Source organism: Marmota flaviventris, chromosome 11, assembly GCF_047511675.1.
Source record: "Marmota flaviventris isolate mMarFla1 chromosome 11, mMarFla1.hap1, whole genome shotgun sequence".
NCBI lineage: Eukaryota > Metazoa > Chordata > Mammalia > Rodentia > Sciuridae > Marmota > Marmota flaviventris.
This window is the reverse complement of record NC_092508.1, coordinates 68,270,457-68,286,932: the sequence shown is the minus strand read 5'-3', so window position 1 is coordinate 68,286,932 and position 16,476 is coordinate 68,270,457.

Genomic DNA, 16,476 nt, shown 5'->3' with positions numbered 1-16,476 from the left:
CTGATTAAATATTCCACCAATTGAAAAAAATTAATCTTTCTATTATTGGGGGGAAATGGGAATACATGCAGAATTCAGGCATAAGAGTAGACAAAACATTTTTTTAAATGCAAAAGAAAATTCATGAAACGTATAGATTTATATCTGCTACATATATCCATTTCTAACTCCACATCTAAATTTGTGCTAGAACATACATCTACCTATATCTCTACAACATACAAACAAATACATAGATGCAATAGAAAAATATCTGAAAAGGAATATAACAAATGAACTCTGAGAAGAGAGATGGAATCCTTGAAGTAAATGATATGCAGAGACTCTACAGATTTTTGCTATACTTATTTTTATCATTGGGTACCCTATAATAATAATGAAAATTTTTCTTTAATTTAAAATAAATTAATATAAAATCATCAATACTTCAAATGCAAGATTATATAATATACATTATTCATGTATGTAAGAGGAAGTGGATTTTATTATTAAAAAAAGAGTGCAGGGCTGGGGATGTGGCTCAAGCGGTAGTGCGCTGGCCTGGTATGCGTGCGGCCAGGGTTCGAACCTCAGCACCACATGTAAACAAAGATGTTGTGTCTGCCAAAAATTAAAAATAAATAAACAAATAAATATTAAAATTCTCTCTCTCTCTTTAAAAAAAAAACAGTGCATAGACATTTTAATTGAATATTTATTAGTCACTGAAAAACTAGTTTTTTTTCCAAGTGCACTTTATGATAATCATTTAACTCTCATTGAATGGATATAATGACTTTGAGATAGTACTGTGTTAGCACACAGAGTTCATTTCATGTGTAGTTTCCAAGTTTCAATGGTAATAATTCAGGTGACACTAAATCAGTCTTTATTTACAGTATTTTTTAAATATCATATCTTGTTTACTACCTTTAGTATTCTAGAATTTCTTATAAAATTTATCATTTCACATTCAATATTCAAAACATCTAGATAGAATTCATAGTAACTTTAGGTCTTGGCTTAATTACAGCACTGAAGGTTTCGGCAAACCCACCTGATTTGCAAGGTTTCTTAGAGCTAGTCAGCATATTTTCCAAAATAAAGCACGTGTCTCTTAAAACTTGGTAGGTTTTAAGAATTATTTTAAAAGATTAAGTCAATATATACTGATCCTTTAAAAATATTCATTTAAGTAAGAAATAGAGTTTTATGTGAATATGTCTCTTTCAGATTCAGAGATTACAATGCATAAATAGGGTGTATTATAAAATCTTTCAATGATGCTAATATTTTTGTGTTTTTTTTTAAACTTAGCTTACCAGCTTATCTTTCATCATGTTTTTCATATGGTGAAATTTTATATAAGATTTTAATTGCCATTTTATAGTTATTATTGAAGAGATGGAGTTGCTTTGCTATTACTAATGACATATGGAAATTATTGGCATAAATTCATACTTTGGTCTCTTAGATATGTACCTATTATGATCTTATAAAAGTTTATGCTGAATCTATATCCTTAGTAAACAGACCATGAAGTAAATATAAAATTAAGCAAATTCTTAAAATCTTTAATCTTAGCAATTTTATGAAAATTTTCATTTTAAAGGTATTTATTCTTTTTGCAATATATATGTATATATACACATATATATTTATGAAAGCATTTACCTAAAATCAATAGGAGTGAGTTATTCAGTAATGAAGAATATGCAGTCTATCTTTCTTTTGCAAAGACAAAGTACATAGATTAAAATCAATAGCATGAAAACTTTGTTATTATCAGGATTCACTTCTAATTAACAATAATTGGGCAACAAATTATGTATTCATACTTATTTTATTGTGAGATCATTTAATCTATTACATGAAACAGAGAAATAAGAGCCTGGGTTGGTCTTTTTCTTAATGAGATTTGACTCTTGTACACCTGTTTCTCATTACCTACTAGGAGAATTGTAACAACTTTGAAGGACAGAAAGGAGTAGGGGAAAAGAAGTCAGCTTTGCCAAAAACTCAAAGGAATTTGCTACTGTCCAAGAACATTGCAAAATATTAGTAATAGAGAAAACGTCAATTTAAAATGTTTCCCTTTGTCAATGCAAATGTGAAAAGAACTCTTAAAAGCATTCTGCCTGAGAGCATATCAAGTATTAAAAATATCTCATCAATAAATAAACAAACATAAATGCTTTTTAAAAACTCTTTCAGCACAAAGAAGTGGAATAGAATCTAACATAATTTTTTCAAGTATTATTCTGGCACCTTTTAGGATCCTTTCCTCAAGTACATTCAATCATCTAAGTTATCAATTTATATTCTTCACTGGCTATCTTTTTCCTTATAAGCTATTGAATTCATAAAAAGAAAATTACACTAAAAATATAGGCTAGATAATTTTTTGAGCCTAGTAGGTAAATCTAAGTTCTCTATCACTTTTCTTGTGAATCTTAATGCAATTCTATTATTTATTGAATTCCTATCATACACCACCCCATTGTAAGTACTTAACAAATATTATGTCATCCATTTTCAGAGTAATACTGTAAGATAATTATAATTAATTTCATTTGATAAGTAAGAAAAATAAAACTTGAAAAAATTATTAAATTGCTTAAGGTCTCAGTACTATTCAACAGCAAAACCTGAGAAGTAACCCAGATATACTAATTCCAGGACTCAGGCTGTTAACAGCAGTTCCTCTTTCTAACAGTATTTACTCAATTGTTGATAACTTAGATACTTAAAGAACACACTTTAGAATTGTATTATTAAGGAAAATAGACCAGAGTTCTCCTCATCGTTTTTCAGATTATTTATTTATTTTTGGAGAAAATTTCTTTTATTTTTAGAGATAATTAAAGGTACAATATGTACTCTGCCTACTCTTCAGATTATAGTTATAGGGGATGAAGGAACTTATTACATGTGAGAGCATATAAGTGTTATGAAAAGTCATTGCATGTGCTTTGCATATGTCAAGTGAACCTATGATTGAAAGTATGTCACTGAAGGTCTAAGCAAAAAAGAAAAAAAATGTCTGCATGTTGGAGGAAACAAATAGTTATGCAGATAGATTGTTGTAGTGTGCACCAAACCCACAGGTCTTCCTTGACATTCAGAAGCTTTTCAGAAAATAAGAGCAAATAAAAGTATGTGGAAATCTTAAGTATGCATGGTGAGACTTGCAGATTCACAAGGTTCAATCCTTCTTGAGTATGGGCTTTGTAAAATCTTTTATACTGATAGGTCAGTTTTCTCATGCCACCTATTTCTGGGCTCATTCTATGCACACAGAGTGATAAAGCACAATGACTTAAGAGCAGATGTGCTAAAAGCAATCTCCTAGAAGTTGCCATATTCCATTTGGAGCCTCTAAAAGATATCCAGGAGCAGTTTTTACATCTCCAGCACCCCTTAAAGCATGATTTGCTACTCAAATGCCCAAGCGACATATAAAACAGACCAGAACAGGGATCACGAGGTAATCTTCAGCTCATTTTGTATATTAAAGAAAGTGAGTCTACTATTATCATGTCTGATTTTTTAAACATGGTAGGAATTAAATCTTTGAGTGAGTCTTTCCCAGGTTTTAAATGTCAGAATCTAGCTTAAATTTAAACAAGGCAAGCTGGCTGAACAGAATATTTCTACTTTTGTTCTTTAGTATGTAGTCTCTTGATTCATAATCTCTAAATCATACTTTTATGGTACAGTCTTTATATTCTTTATAAAATACTATCTCTTTATCATTTGATACTTATTAACACAGTAGATTTGTTTCTGTTGAAGGTAAATATGAAGCATATTTTAAGACGGCCTCTTCAAGCAGTTATTCCTAGTTGATAATGTCAAAGGCATCCTGTAGATATGGCTCAAGTAGAAAGTGATATTTTTTGGTTCTGAACTGAAGTTGTGCTGCTTTAGACTGTCTCTCATTGCAGCCTCATTACTGCATGTAGATACAGCTGGAATTTTGCATGTGGAAGAAGCAGGTGCTTTTCTGGGAAGAGTTACAATTATATACAGGACCCAAAGATGCTCAAGGGTATTTGACCATTTCTGTGCTGGAGGCTGACACTTGTTTTCATAAACTTTATAACAAAGCTGGAGCCTCTCTGTCAATTATGCAGACCAAATGTCTGTGCACAGTGGGATCTTCTTGCTAAATTTGGAATGGCACAGGACCAACTCCTCTCTAAACTCCTGGGTGCAAGGTGACCTTTCTTACAACAGAAGTAATACTATATGCCTCTATTAAAATGACTTTGTGAAAAAGAGAGCAAAAGGAATTATAACAATTGAAACATATCATATTCCATTGATGTAATACTGGGCTATAAATCCAAGGTCAGTGTCCAATGCTTTAAAAAGTTAAGGAAAGTTTCTACACTTCGTTCTAGTTTTAAGGTAGCTATTCTAATTTTTATTTAGTCTTCAAACTATATGCTATATTCAACTTTCATTTATGAGTTATCATGAAAAGATTGAGATAAGTTTCAGTGGAATTTTGATTAACAACTCTATATGGGATTTCCCAGTAGGAGCTGGGAAAGGAGCAAAAAAAAAAAAGAAAAAGAAAAAGAAACAGAAATATATTTTCTTGAACCCATGGTCACCTCTATTAATTTTCTAATTCCCACCTTAGAAGGTCTTCATGGATTTTTACCATCATGCCCTTTCTAAGCCCTTTTATGGGAGCTTGATGGTGTGTTAATTACAAATGTCACTGGTGCAGTTGAAAGTTTGAAAAAATTAGGTTGACATACTAACATCTACTACGTTTAATGTTTCTTTCTGGAGGTTAAATGTCTTAATTGGTTGTGGCAAGGGTGTGTCTTGATGTAGATTGACAATCCAAAGATGGGAAAATATGAGCACATCCCCAGTTTGAAGGAGAAGTTTAAATTGATTTGGAATAAAACAAATTTTAATATTGTGTGTTTATTTAAAAATCTCAGCAAATAGAAAAACTGAGTATATAGCTGGAAAATCATAATTTTCCTTAGAAGATGAGTAAAATTACCCAAACTCCCAAACAGAGCTCTTAAAAGTAAGCATTATTTTATTATCACAATTTATGGATTACAAAATTATTTTCAACTTGATTGGCCTTGCTTTTCAATTTACCTTATCAATTTCAAAAATTTAGTTTCCTGTTAGTAAAACATACAAAATCAATTTTGTTATAACCCTCCAGTATATTATTGCGTACCTGTGTTTACACTGAGAACACATGGCTGTCACATTCTAGCTCCATTTGGGGAAAAGAAACATCAGGTACCTTAAAGATAATTATAATACTTTAGTCAGATACATAAATTATTAATAGCTCTGTGTTAGTGCTTTTCATCTCTAAATTAAAAACTGAAAATCTTTGCCAAGTAAAATTTCCTTTCAAGGTGTCTTGAAAATATAGGTATGAACCATTTTAAGTGCTATTTTTTGTTAGTGTGTCAGCTCTGTTTATAACTCAAATCCATATTTTAACTCTTAATATAAGAACCAAGGGACCATGTAACCTAGAATAGATTCTCCAAGTTATTTCTAGGTCACACCAGGATATCAATACTGTACGTCTTTGGATTCAATATGTTTTCTTTTCTGATAGTAGTTTAATAGTTTTCCAATTAATCTACCTTCTACCTTGCCCTTTATTCACTAATTGCTTATAATTACATCACAAATTATTGACTGTTTTTTGAGTAAGTCAGACAGCTTTCTGTTACTATAATAAAATACCTGAGATCATCAACTTGAAAATAGGAACAGTTTATTTTGGTTCACAGTTTTGGAGGTTTCAGTTCATGTTTTGTTGGCCTCATTGCTTTGGAATCTGTGGCAAGGAATCAAATCATATCAGAAGCATGGAGTGGAAGAAGGTGCTCATCTCAATATGGTCAAGAAGCAAGATGGGAGTGTGAGAGTCAGACAGACACAAGCCAGCAGTTCTACAATCTCCTTTAAGAGCATGTCCCTAGCGACAGGAAGTCCTCCACTAGGTCCTGTGTCTTATAGATTCCACCACTTTCCAACAGCTCCAAACTTGGGATTCAATTGTTAATACATGGGTCTTTGGGGGAACATTTAAGATTCAAACTGTAGCAATGAATATGTGTACAGTGCGAGATGAAATCATTGACTCATACTTGGGAAGAAAGTAAGGTCAAATCACTTAAAGGAAAATATATAGAAAGACAGTGTTTTCTAATCTTTCAAAATAGGGGTAGAAGATAAAGATCAACATTTAGAGTATGTTTGGAGGGAAAATGACACTACTTTTGGTACCCATGCATTTTTTTTTTACCTAAAAATTCTCAAAGATTATTTATGCAGGAGAGGGAGAAATAAGGTAGGTGTGTGTGTGTGTGTGTGTGTGTGTGTGTGTGTGTATGTATGTTTTCTTTGTAGGGAATTAAAATATACTGAAAAGGGTGATGAGATTGAGTAATTGGTGTTCCAAGATAAACCCATGTGAATGAGTAATACCATCTTGGAGGTAAAAAGTTAAATAAAATGTTTAAGATTTTTAAAACAGACAATTTAATGTTTTCAATTAATGCAATGATATTTTAACTATACTAATATTGTATATTTGCTTTATATTTCTTTTGGGAAGGAAATTGGAAAGGTAAAATGTAACAGAAAAAGGGAAATATTTCAAGAAGAGGGGTTGAGAGAGAAATTTTGAAGACTAGGAAAGCATGGGAAAAGTGCTTAGAAGGAAAAGATGGAGTCAGACAGAAATATATGGAGGTAGACAGACTAATTTATCTGGTTCTAAAAGGTACTTAAATTCTTATAGTCACAGGATGTTGCTGGGAGCCATTAGCCAAGTAGGTATGACAATTTCCTTGCCAGCGTACCCCATGTTGCTGACATGTTGCAGCGACATTGAATGTAGGTGACCTTGCTCAAGGACCAAGGCAGATTAGGGTGTTCCAGGTTTAAGATAATCGTGTTTAGGGCGTTCCCAGTTTAGGTTCCAGGTTTAAGGTTTAAGATTATTCCTCCTGGGAATAGGGCGTATCCTGCTGCCGGAGTTCCCCTTGAGTTCTCACGGGATTCAGACAGTATATTTTGGAGATAGAAGCCCAGTGGAGGTGGATTTGGGCAGAGAACGTGGATTTGGGCAGAGAACGTGGATTTCCCCAGAACGTGATTGTAGACGGCTGGTGTGAGTTCGGGAATAAAGAGTTGCTGTTTGAATCTATAAGCTGTGTGGTGGCTCGTGATTGTGTGCCCAGCCAGACTGCGGCATTTGTGCCCAGCCAGACTGCGGCAGGATGTGAAACATTGGAGTCATGAACTTGAGAACAAATAAAAACAGCTCCCATCAAATTCCCTTAAAATGGTAATAAGCCAGATCAGGCTTTGACTGAAGCTCTTCAGTTGCTCTTGTCTTTAATTTTCAGAGAAAACCCCTGAATGAGGCCGACACAGAACCTCAGTAGAAAAGTATTTGTGTGTGTATGTTTCCCAGGCAGGGGTCAGAGAATGGAGAACTCTAGAAATCAAATTAAGAATGAGAATCTCATTTAGAGAAAAGTCAGGAAAATATGGGAAACTGGAAGTGAATGAAGGAAGCCAGAAACAAAGTCCAGGGAGAAATAGAATAGTGTTGGGCAAAAGTTTTGAGAGCAAACCCTGCCCTTCTTATCCCCTCCCGGGCTAAACTTTGTCTCCTCCTTGGCAAGGGACATGTGACTGTTTGAAATTCAGAAAGTGCCATTCTGTAGATGTGATATTTTAGACAACTTCCCTAAATTCTTTCTTCCTCCATTTTTCTCAACTTTTAAATCAGGAGACATTATCTACTGAATGAGGTTTGTCTCCTTAATCTAAATTGTTCATCTTCTTTCCCTTGATCACAATATTCTTTTCCTTTCTGTCCTTCAAATAATCGTTTTTATTCTGAACAACGTTCTTTTTTATGTTTAAACTTTATTTTTTAAAAAGTTTATGTATGCATGATTACACACACGCACACACATACTCACCCTTATGCATTTTAGGAAGAGAGATTGAGAGTACTGCATGGTGTCTTAGACTAAATTTTTGGATGGTCCTAAGATCCAAGGGAAGGCTGATGTTTCAAGTTTTTGTCCTCTTCAACCAGAAACTTGTAGGTTTCAAAGCAGTAATGAGTTATCCCCTGAACTCAAGCCTAGGTTGACTGAACAGTTTTGGCAATCTGTCTCCTCTCCAATGTTATACATGATTTTTTAATGGTTGTCAGAGAACCACTGTTGTAGTCAGATTTTTTCTTTGGCTGCTGTGTCTAAAGGATCCAACCAGAACAATTGTAGGGAGGAAAAGTTTAAGGCCCAGAGAACTTTCTTTCATAACTGTCACCAAACAGAGTTACTGGCACCTACCCACAAAAATAACTGACAATATAGCATCGAATGTTAGCCTGGACAGTCTGGAATCTCAATAACCAGGATTAAAAGGCATAACTCACTCACCCTCAGTCTCACTGACTGGTATAAGTCCTGTAGCCAAAAATCAAGGGGGTTTAAGATTTAATACACAGTTCACATTGGCCTATATCTGGGACCTTCCTGCAGCACTCAGAGCATGAGAGTGTTGCCTATTCCAAGGTCACAAGGAGGGAAAAAAAAAAAAATGCCTGAGCTTCCTTAGCTAGGTTTACTCCTTTCAAGTCCACACTTTTCAAATCTTTCTGTTCCTGATTATCACAGTGAATTTGGCTAAGAGCCACCAGCAATATCTATGCCAGCACCTGAATGCTATGCTGCCTAGACATCAGATTAAGAAGTCCATCACTTTTAAAATAAGCCTCACAGAAAATCTCAGGTCATGGGAAGAATGCAGACAACATAGTCAGAACATAATGTGAATGGCCTCTAGTCAAATTACCAATAGTGTCCTCCTTTTCCTCTAAACCCTCTTGAGCCTTGTCTTCACTGTGCATGTTCCTATTGGCATTCTGGTCTTCTGAGTTCCCACCAGAATCAACCATTAAGCTCTGCTTACAACAACCTAAAGCATGTCCAGCTTGCATTCATTGCTAACCATCTTAAAATTACTCCCACCAATCCACAAAGCTCCAAAAGCTTCTGAACCACATGGTCAGGTTAGTCACAACAAAGACCTCAGTTCATGGTACCAATTTCTGTCTTAGTCAGCTTTTTTACTGCTGTGACTAAATGACCCAACTGTAGAGGAGGAAAAGTTTATTTGGGAACTCACAGTTTCAGAGGTCTCAATCTACAGACAGCAGGCTTCATTCCTTGGGGCTGAAGGTGAGGCAGTACATTATGGCAGAAGAGTTCGGCAAAGGGAAATAGCTCACATGATGAGAGAGAGAGACAGAGAGAGAGAGAGAGAGAGAGAGAGAGAGAGAGAGAGAGAGACAGAGAGAGAGAGATCCACTCTCCAGATACCAGATATATACCTCATAGCCATGTCCTCAATGAACCACTTCCTACAGCCACAGTTGCCTCCAGTTACCACTCAGTTAATCCCACCAAGGATTAATTCAATGATTAGATTAATGCTATGGCTCAATCATTTCTCCTTCTAACCTTCTTGCATTTTCTCACATGTAAGCTTGGGTGACACCTCATATCCAAACCATAACCATCTAGTTCTCATGCCCATTCAATGAAGTAAGAAAACTTTTGCTGTTTTCCTGCACATTGATCCTACTCTTTAATATTTTGTCTACCTTGCTTCTACACAGCTCATGTGCTTCTGATGTTTAATATGTAATCCAAGACTCTAGAGCTACCAGAATTCCTTGGAATATTTTTTCTGTTATTTTGTACAAATATTCTCATTTTTGCCTACTTGAAAATAAACCGATGCAGATATTTTATTTTTCTTGCCTCAATAATATCTATTCAAGAGTATTTGGAAGTTATTAATGTTCAGTAATTAAATGAAAATTAGTGGTAAGAGAAGATTTTCTCATAGTTTTGAATCCTTACAAAATGAGAACTAGAGGATTTCTACACAAATAAATTCCTGACATCAGCTTAAGTGTAGTATTCAAATTTGTTGCTGCTTTTTTTTGGTGGTATCTGTGCTCTTTTAAAAAAGAGTCTGAAAGACTTTTATTGAAATTTCTCAAGGATTCTTTAATAAATGTCTCAAGAACATTTAATGATGTCTTGAAAATAGGTCCAAGTCAAATGTTATATAAGAGTAACTTTTGCATACTTCTAAGAGCAATTTATGAATATTGAGTATTATTCTAAATCAACATTTTAAGATGAGTTCATGACACTTGATAAATCTGAAGACAGCATTGAATTGCCATCACATGTAACTTTGTGATATTCCCATCCCCAGATGACGTATTTTCATCAGTAGCCATCCCATCTCCTTTTAATGCCCTCTCAAAATGTTGTTCATTTCAAAATGATGACATTTGCCTTTATTTACATTTGAGGAGATTGTTCATCTGTGATACTCTTCATCTAAAGTATATTCAAATGACCAATTTGAAAAAAACAGTAAGATGAAATAGTCACCACTGATTAAAATGTTCTCATGTAATACTGAACAAGAGAATTACAAGGATCTTACAAATACTGCTTCACAATATTAGCTTGGTAAAATTGTGGCTGTTTTATTAACATGATCTCAAGTCACTGCTTAAAACAAATCAAACAAGATATCAGATTCTTAGATGATTAAGATTTTTTTCATTTTCAACCTAGAGAGACCTTTTTTTTTTCACAATTTGAAATTTAAAACATTTGGATTTGAGTAGCCTGAAATAATGTGTTTTGATAGTGCTAAAAAATTAATAAATAAAATTTAGGTTTGTTTGTAATCTAAACTTATCTTCCGAACTTAAGAGATGTTTCTGTGAGTGAACACCAAGAACCTTATGTTCATTGTAATAACTAGTCTCCATAACAACCATATAAATATTATCTCCATTTTATTTATTTTGCAGATGATAAAAACAGAGGCTCGGGGAGAATAACTTAGTTTTAGAGACTAGAACCATAATAACAGGGAATAGAGACACAATGATCCTCTGAAAACACCAGAGAGTGGTTTCAGGTGGGTTTCTATGGGTTTCACCTGACTCACATTTTTACATATTTGTCAAAGTATTAAACTATTTTTATTGAGATTGTTCATCTGAGATGCTCTGGAAATAAAGAAAATTCAAATGGCCAGTTAGAAAATGACACTACTATGAAAAAGTCACCATAGACTAAAATCTGCTCATATAATATCCAATAAAGAAATTGTAAGGATCTTAACAAATGTTCTTTGCCTATATTTAAATTATAAAACAGAGTGTAATAAAGTAATATCATCCCAAATCAGCCATGTGAACATTCCTGAAGTTTTTTTTTTTTTTTTTTTAAATCCTCCTCCTCCAAAAGAAGCACTGAAGAAATAGACCCCACATGACCAACATGGAATGTAAACCTTAGCATAGATTATTTATATGTTTATATATTTGTTTTATTGTTGTTGTTGGATAATGGAAGGTGAATTTTACAAGGTGGTGATTTTTTTGTGGTTCTGTGAAACTACAGAAAACAATAGAACTGTAAAGTTCTTAAATATTGGTGGAATAAGCAATTATTGTATATCTAAGTCCTATCTGCAGACAAATACTCAGACTAAATCCTTAGCAGTGTTCTCAGAAAAAAAACTTTTCTCTATTTCTTTTTAATCAGATGATGGAGGAGTGCAGATCATGCCTCCATGCTTTAGATTTGTGAAAAAGCAACTAAAAAATTATTTAAATAATGGATTTATTCGAATTCTACCACATCCACATTCTTTTAAGTTTAATACACTTTGAACTGTATAAATATGTACTTGAAGTTAATTGAGTCCTGCTGAATAAAGAATCAGAGTTCTTATATTTCACACTTGATGAGAAACAGGTTTATGAACCTCCTCCAATTATTTTCACTCCTCACCTGAACTTTACATTTAAAGAAACAGGTAACACAAGAATTTTAAGGCATTTACAGACTAATTGAGGAAAGGAGATTCATATTATTGAGACAAGTCTTGATTGCTAACACATATATGTAACCAGTGCTAGCTTGTATAGCACACACACAAGATATAGGAAAAGGAAAACAGTTTTTATAGTTTGCAAAAGGTGGGAAGTGATCTCTGTTATGATAAAGATAATTCATTTATTCAATAGCACATCAGTTTGGTGGAAAATTCTACTTGTACAGTAATAGCTATAGAAAACTGGGGTGGAGAATATTTAGCTAACTTTGATTGACTATCTTGTATAATAACCAACTCAAGTTATCAGAGGAGAATTATTTTTAAACTTAAATATTTGGTCCTTTGCCATGATTTTTGCTAGGTTGGAGTTGTTAAACCAATGAAAATATCCACCCATTTCCTCTTGATTTTTTTCACCAAAGAGCAGTTGAGCATGACTATCTCTAAGCTTCTGATCTCAAAGCTTCTAATCGCTGACATTAGGGATTATTCTTTAAACTCAGAAACTTACAGAATAATGAAGTGTGAGAATCTGGCTTCTACTTAATTTTTAAGAAATAGGCTTAAATCAAATCCATTACAAACAAATAGTGACAACACCATTTTATACTGAACTTGATAAACCATTTTCCTTATCATCTCACCCTATAAAGGAATAAAAATAATTTATATTTCCTGGGCGTGTGGATCAACTACACAATTTTTTTTTCAAGCAACTCAGGAGAATCATCTGCCAGTTTATGAACCACATTATGGTTAGAGTCTGGTTAGACTTTCTATTCAGATTGTCAAAAGCTATATTGTTGGATCATTTTATATGGTAAAGGATCAGAAATCAAAATCAGGGTATTGTGAGTATAGACATATATTTAAACAGAATCTATTAAAGGAGGTGTTGACCTTTGGTACCAGTGGTAATGACACCAACAGAACAATGTTCCTCTATATAGGCTGTTATATAAATATTTGACACAGCAGAAAAAAATAGTCATCCCAAAGATTCATAGGCTCTTCTCTCTAAGTGGCTTTCATTTTTAGCCTTTCTTCCCAAACACGTTGTTACAGAGGGAGCAAAACCAAAAATGCTAACAGGGCACAAAGAAAAGAGACTAAAAATACAGTTTCTTGAAATACCTAGGAGCATGTGATTCCCAGAATTTCAGGATAGGCATAATATTGAATGAATTGGGTTCTCATGGAGAAACATTTACAAAAAAAGTATATGACAATATCGCATGCAGCTAATGAGAGAATGAAAAAGGCTAAGGAAAAGGAAGACTGTCCTTTGGCAAACAGCCATCCCTCACTGCAGTGAGCCTTTGTAGCTGCCAAAAGTGATGCAGTAATTATTAATGGGGTCAATTTTATGGGGCAGAACTGGTTATCATTGTGCTATAAGGGTATGGGGCATGTGTGTGTGTGTGTGTGTGTGTGTGTGTGTGTGTGTGTGTGTCGCTTGAATTCTATTTTACTGGTTGCCTGAGCACAAAATGATTTTGTCTCACTAGAATTCCCTTGCCTTGCTTTATATTTCCTGTATTCTGTTTTCATACACATACAGAAGAGGGTGAGTTTTAATACCCAAATGTTTTCAAAGTAAATGTATTATAGTATAGGTAAACTCTTACTTCAATATACCTGTTGAATGTTTTAAAGAAGTTGGGTTTTTAATTTTTTTCCAAAAGTCTGGAGGACTGATTTGTGTATGTTTGTATATATGATATAAAAGTGATGATTATCTGGTCTGTGGAAAAATAAAGTCTCCTAAATGTGGAAGTACATGGGCACTGTGTTCTTAAGGTGTGAAGAGAAAGAACCTCATTACAGTAATTAGGCAATTAGCTGTGGTGCAGAGGAACCAGTTGTCCAAGGGAGGCGTCTGTTAGAGCCATCACTTGAGCAGGAGTATCTTCCATACATGAGACCAGTCCATGGACAGCTGGAGATCTTGTCTTTGCCAGTTACCTCGGTTATGGTGTCTCCCTAAACCATGTCTGCAACTAGATTAAGAGCTTTCCTCATATTTTTCTAATAAAGGAAGGCTAGAAAGTAGCAAGGAAAAGTCCAGCACTGACATCCTTCTCATATCAAATGGTATTTCCTTTCAATATCATGTGTCTTTAGTGAATAAGTTGAAGACGTAATAATTTGCAAAGAAAAAAAGTTAGTCAAATGTAAAATTGTCAGTGTGATACCATTGTTGGCTTTGTTACTTAAGTAGGTATTTCCTTCACTTTAAATGATTTTGTTTCACTAGAATTCCTTTCATTTACAAACACATACACCAGAACCCAAGGAGAAAATATCTCCTGAAAAATTGAACTTAAGCCTAGAACAGTCTTGCTAAACCAATTTAGAAAATAGTCAAAACTATATTGATTTAGATCCAAATCATAGGAAGATGTTCTGTCTTTGAAAACGAAGTTATACCATAATATTCAAGGATGTTTCAAAATGGAATTTTGTTAGGTGAAAGTTTGGTAAGTGAAAAAAAGTCCAAAAGATGTAAAATAAAATAATAATAGAAAAACATCATAATAATATACTATCAAATATTAAGACGAGTTCTCCTGAGAAATAGATTGATATTGGTTTTCATTTTTTGTATTCTTTTGAACTTCACAAACCGAGTGTTTATTATTTATGAACATTCTATTTTTATTCTATAAAAGCTATTTTAAACTTCCATTCCAGCAAAATAACTAGTTATGTTTTCATGAATTTCATATAAAATATTACTATCAGTAAAGTGAGTAAATTACATTCCCTGAGAATTTTATGTTCCTAGATAATTCATTTATCTTAATTTATGGAAATTTAATTGTGCTAAGGCTGAAAAGAAACTTATATTTTTCATTTTTTTCAGTAATACCTGTTTTATTTTTTTCATTTGTGATAGAATCAAGGGTAATACATTGCATTTACTTGTTATAGTTCTTTAGTAAAGTATAATTTAGATAATGTATAGATATTTCTTGGTGATCTTTCATAACAATCAGATCTTTAGCTTCCTGTGACTTTTTGATTTTTCATAGAATGTCAGATTATTTTAAATTTTTTATTATTTTCTCCCAATTAGTTTCAGCTTAACCTTGGTGGTAGAAACACTGAAAATAATTTCACCTCCTTCTTGTGTATCTTATTGGGAGTTTATGGATGAATGTGGCTTGTTTTTTTCAATTCCAAAAATGATGCCTTGGTCAAGGTGGCATCTGACAGATTCTTCATTTTAAGGAATATTTTTCTGTTTGAAATTCCACAGTATTGCCAGTGGAACAATAGTTTCAAACTGTTGAAATCCTATTACATAGCAGTTTTTATTACAGTAGTTTTATATCCATTGGTTGTTTTTGCATGAATCAAACATCACTGTGGTGATAATGTTATAATTCTATCAATCCTATATTTGCGACTGGCACACTGTAAATAAAACTTTTTACCTTTTTTCTGTCATCTTCCCAAATTGATGTTTCCCTTTTCTACCTCTGGTCATGTCTCTCAGAGCCTTAGTTATTTTTACAGGAGAATAATATAAACATAAAAGATGTAGTATTATGGTTTAGATGTGGTGTTTCCCAAAAAGCTCATGTGTGAGACGATTCAAAAAGGTTCAGAGGAGAAATGATTGGGTTATGAGAGTCTTACCCCAATCAGTGAATTAATCCCCTGATAGGGATTAACTGGGTGGTAACTGAAGTGATAGGATGTGGCTGGAGGATGTGAGAATTGGGGGCATGGCTTTGGGGTATATATTTGTATCTGGCAAGTGGAGATCCTGCTCATCATTGTAAGCTGCTTCCCTCTGCCATACTCTTCCGCTTGAGCCCCAAGGAATAGAGCTGGTCTTCTGTGGACTAAGATCTCTAAAACTGTGAGCTCCTAAATAAACCTTTCCTCCTTTACCGTTGTTCTGGTCTAGTCATTCAGTCACAGCTGTGAAAAAGCTGACTAAAACCTGTGAGCACTTGCTAGATACTTGGAAGTCTGAGTTCTGTCAGTGGATACTAAGGAGAACTGCATAAATACATGGGTTAGATGGAGAAATGATAGATAGAAGGATAGATACACAGATAGGTAATAGATGATGATAGAGAGATTTTATTTTAATCAAGACTGTGCTCAACTCCTAAAGCTAATCCCACCCCATAAAGTTCTTTCTTTCCTCTTCTATTGCATATTTGCACTTCACTTCTCCCAAAGTAAGAACCTAGTTCCCAAAAGGATCATTATTTTCATTCCTTCCAAGATTGATTCCTGCTCAATCCTACAATACACTAAAATAGTATTAAAATTGCTATGCTCTCACTCCTATCATCATCAAGGACTGGGGCTAGTTCAGTGGAACAGTGCTTGTCTAGCAAGCCCAAAAACCTGGGTTCATTCCCCAGTGATGGGAGAGAAAAAAATCAAAACTTACTACTACCAATATCAGACCTAGTATGTAATGTTCGTGATTTCCCTGCAAACAAACTTCCCTCCCTTCCTTCCTTCCTTCCTTCCTTCCTTCCTTCCTTCCTTCCTTCC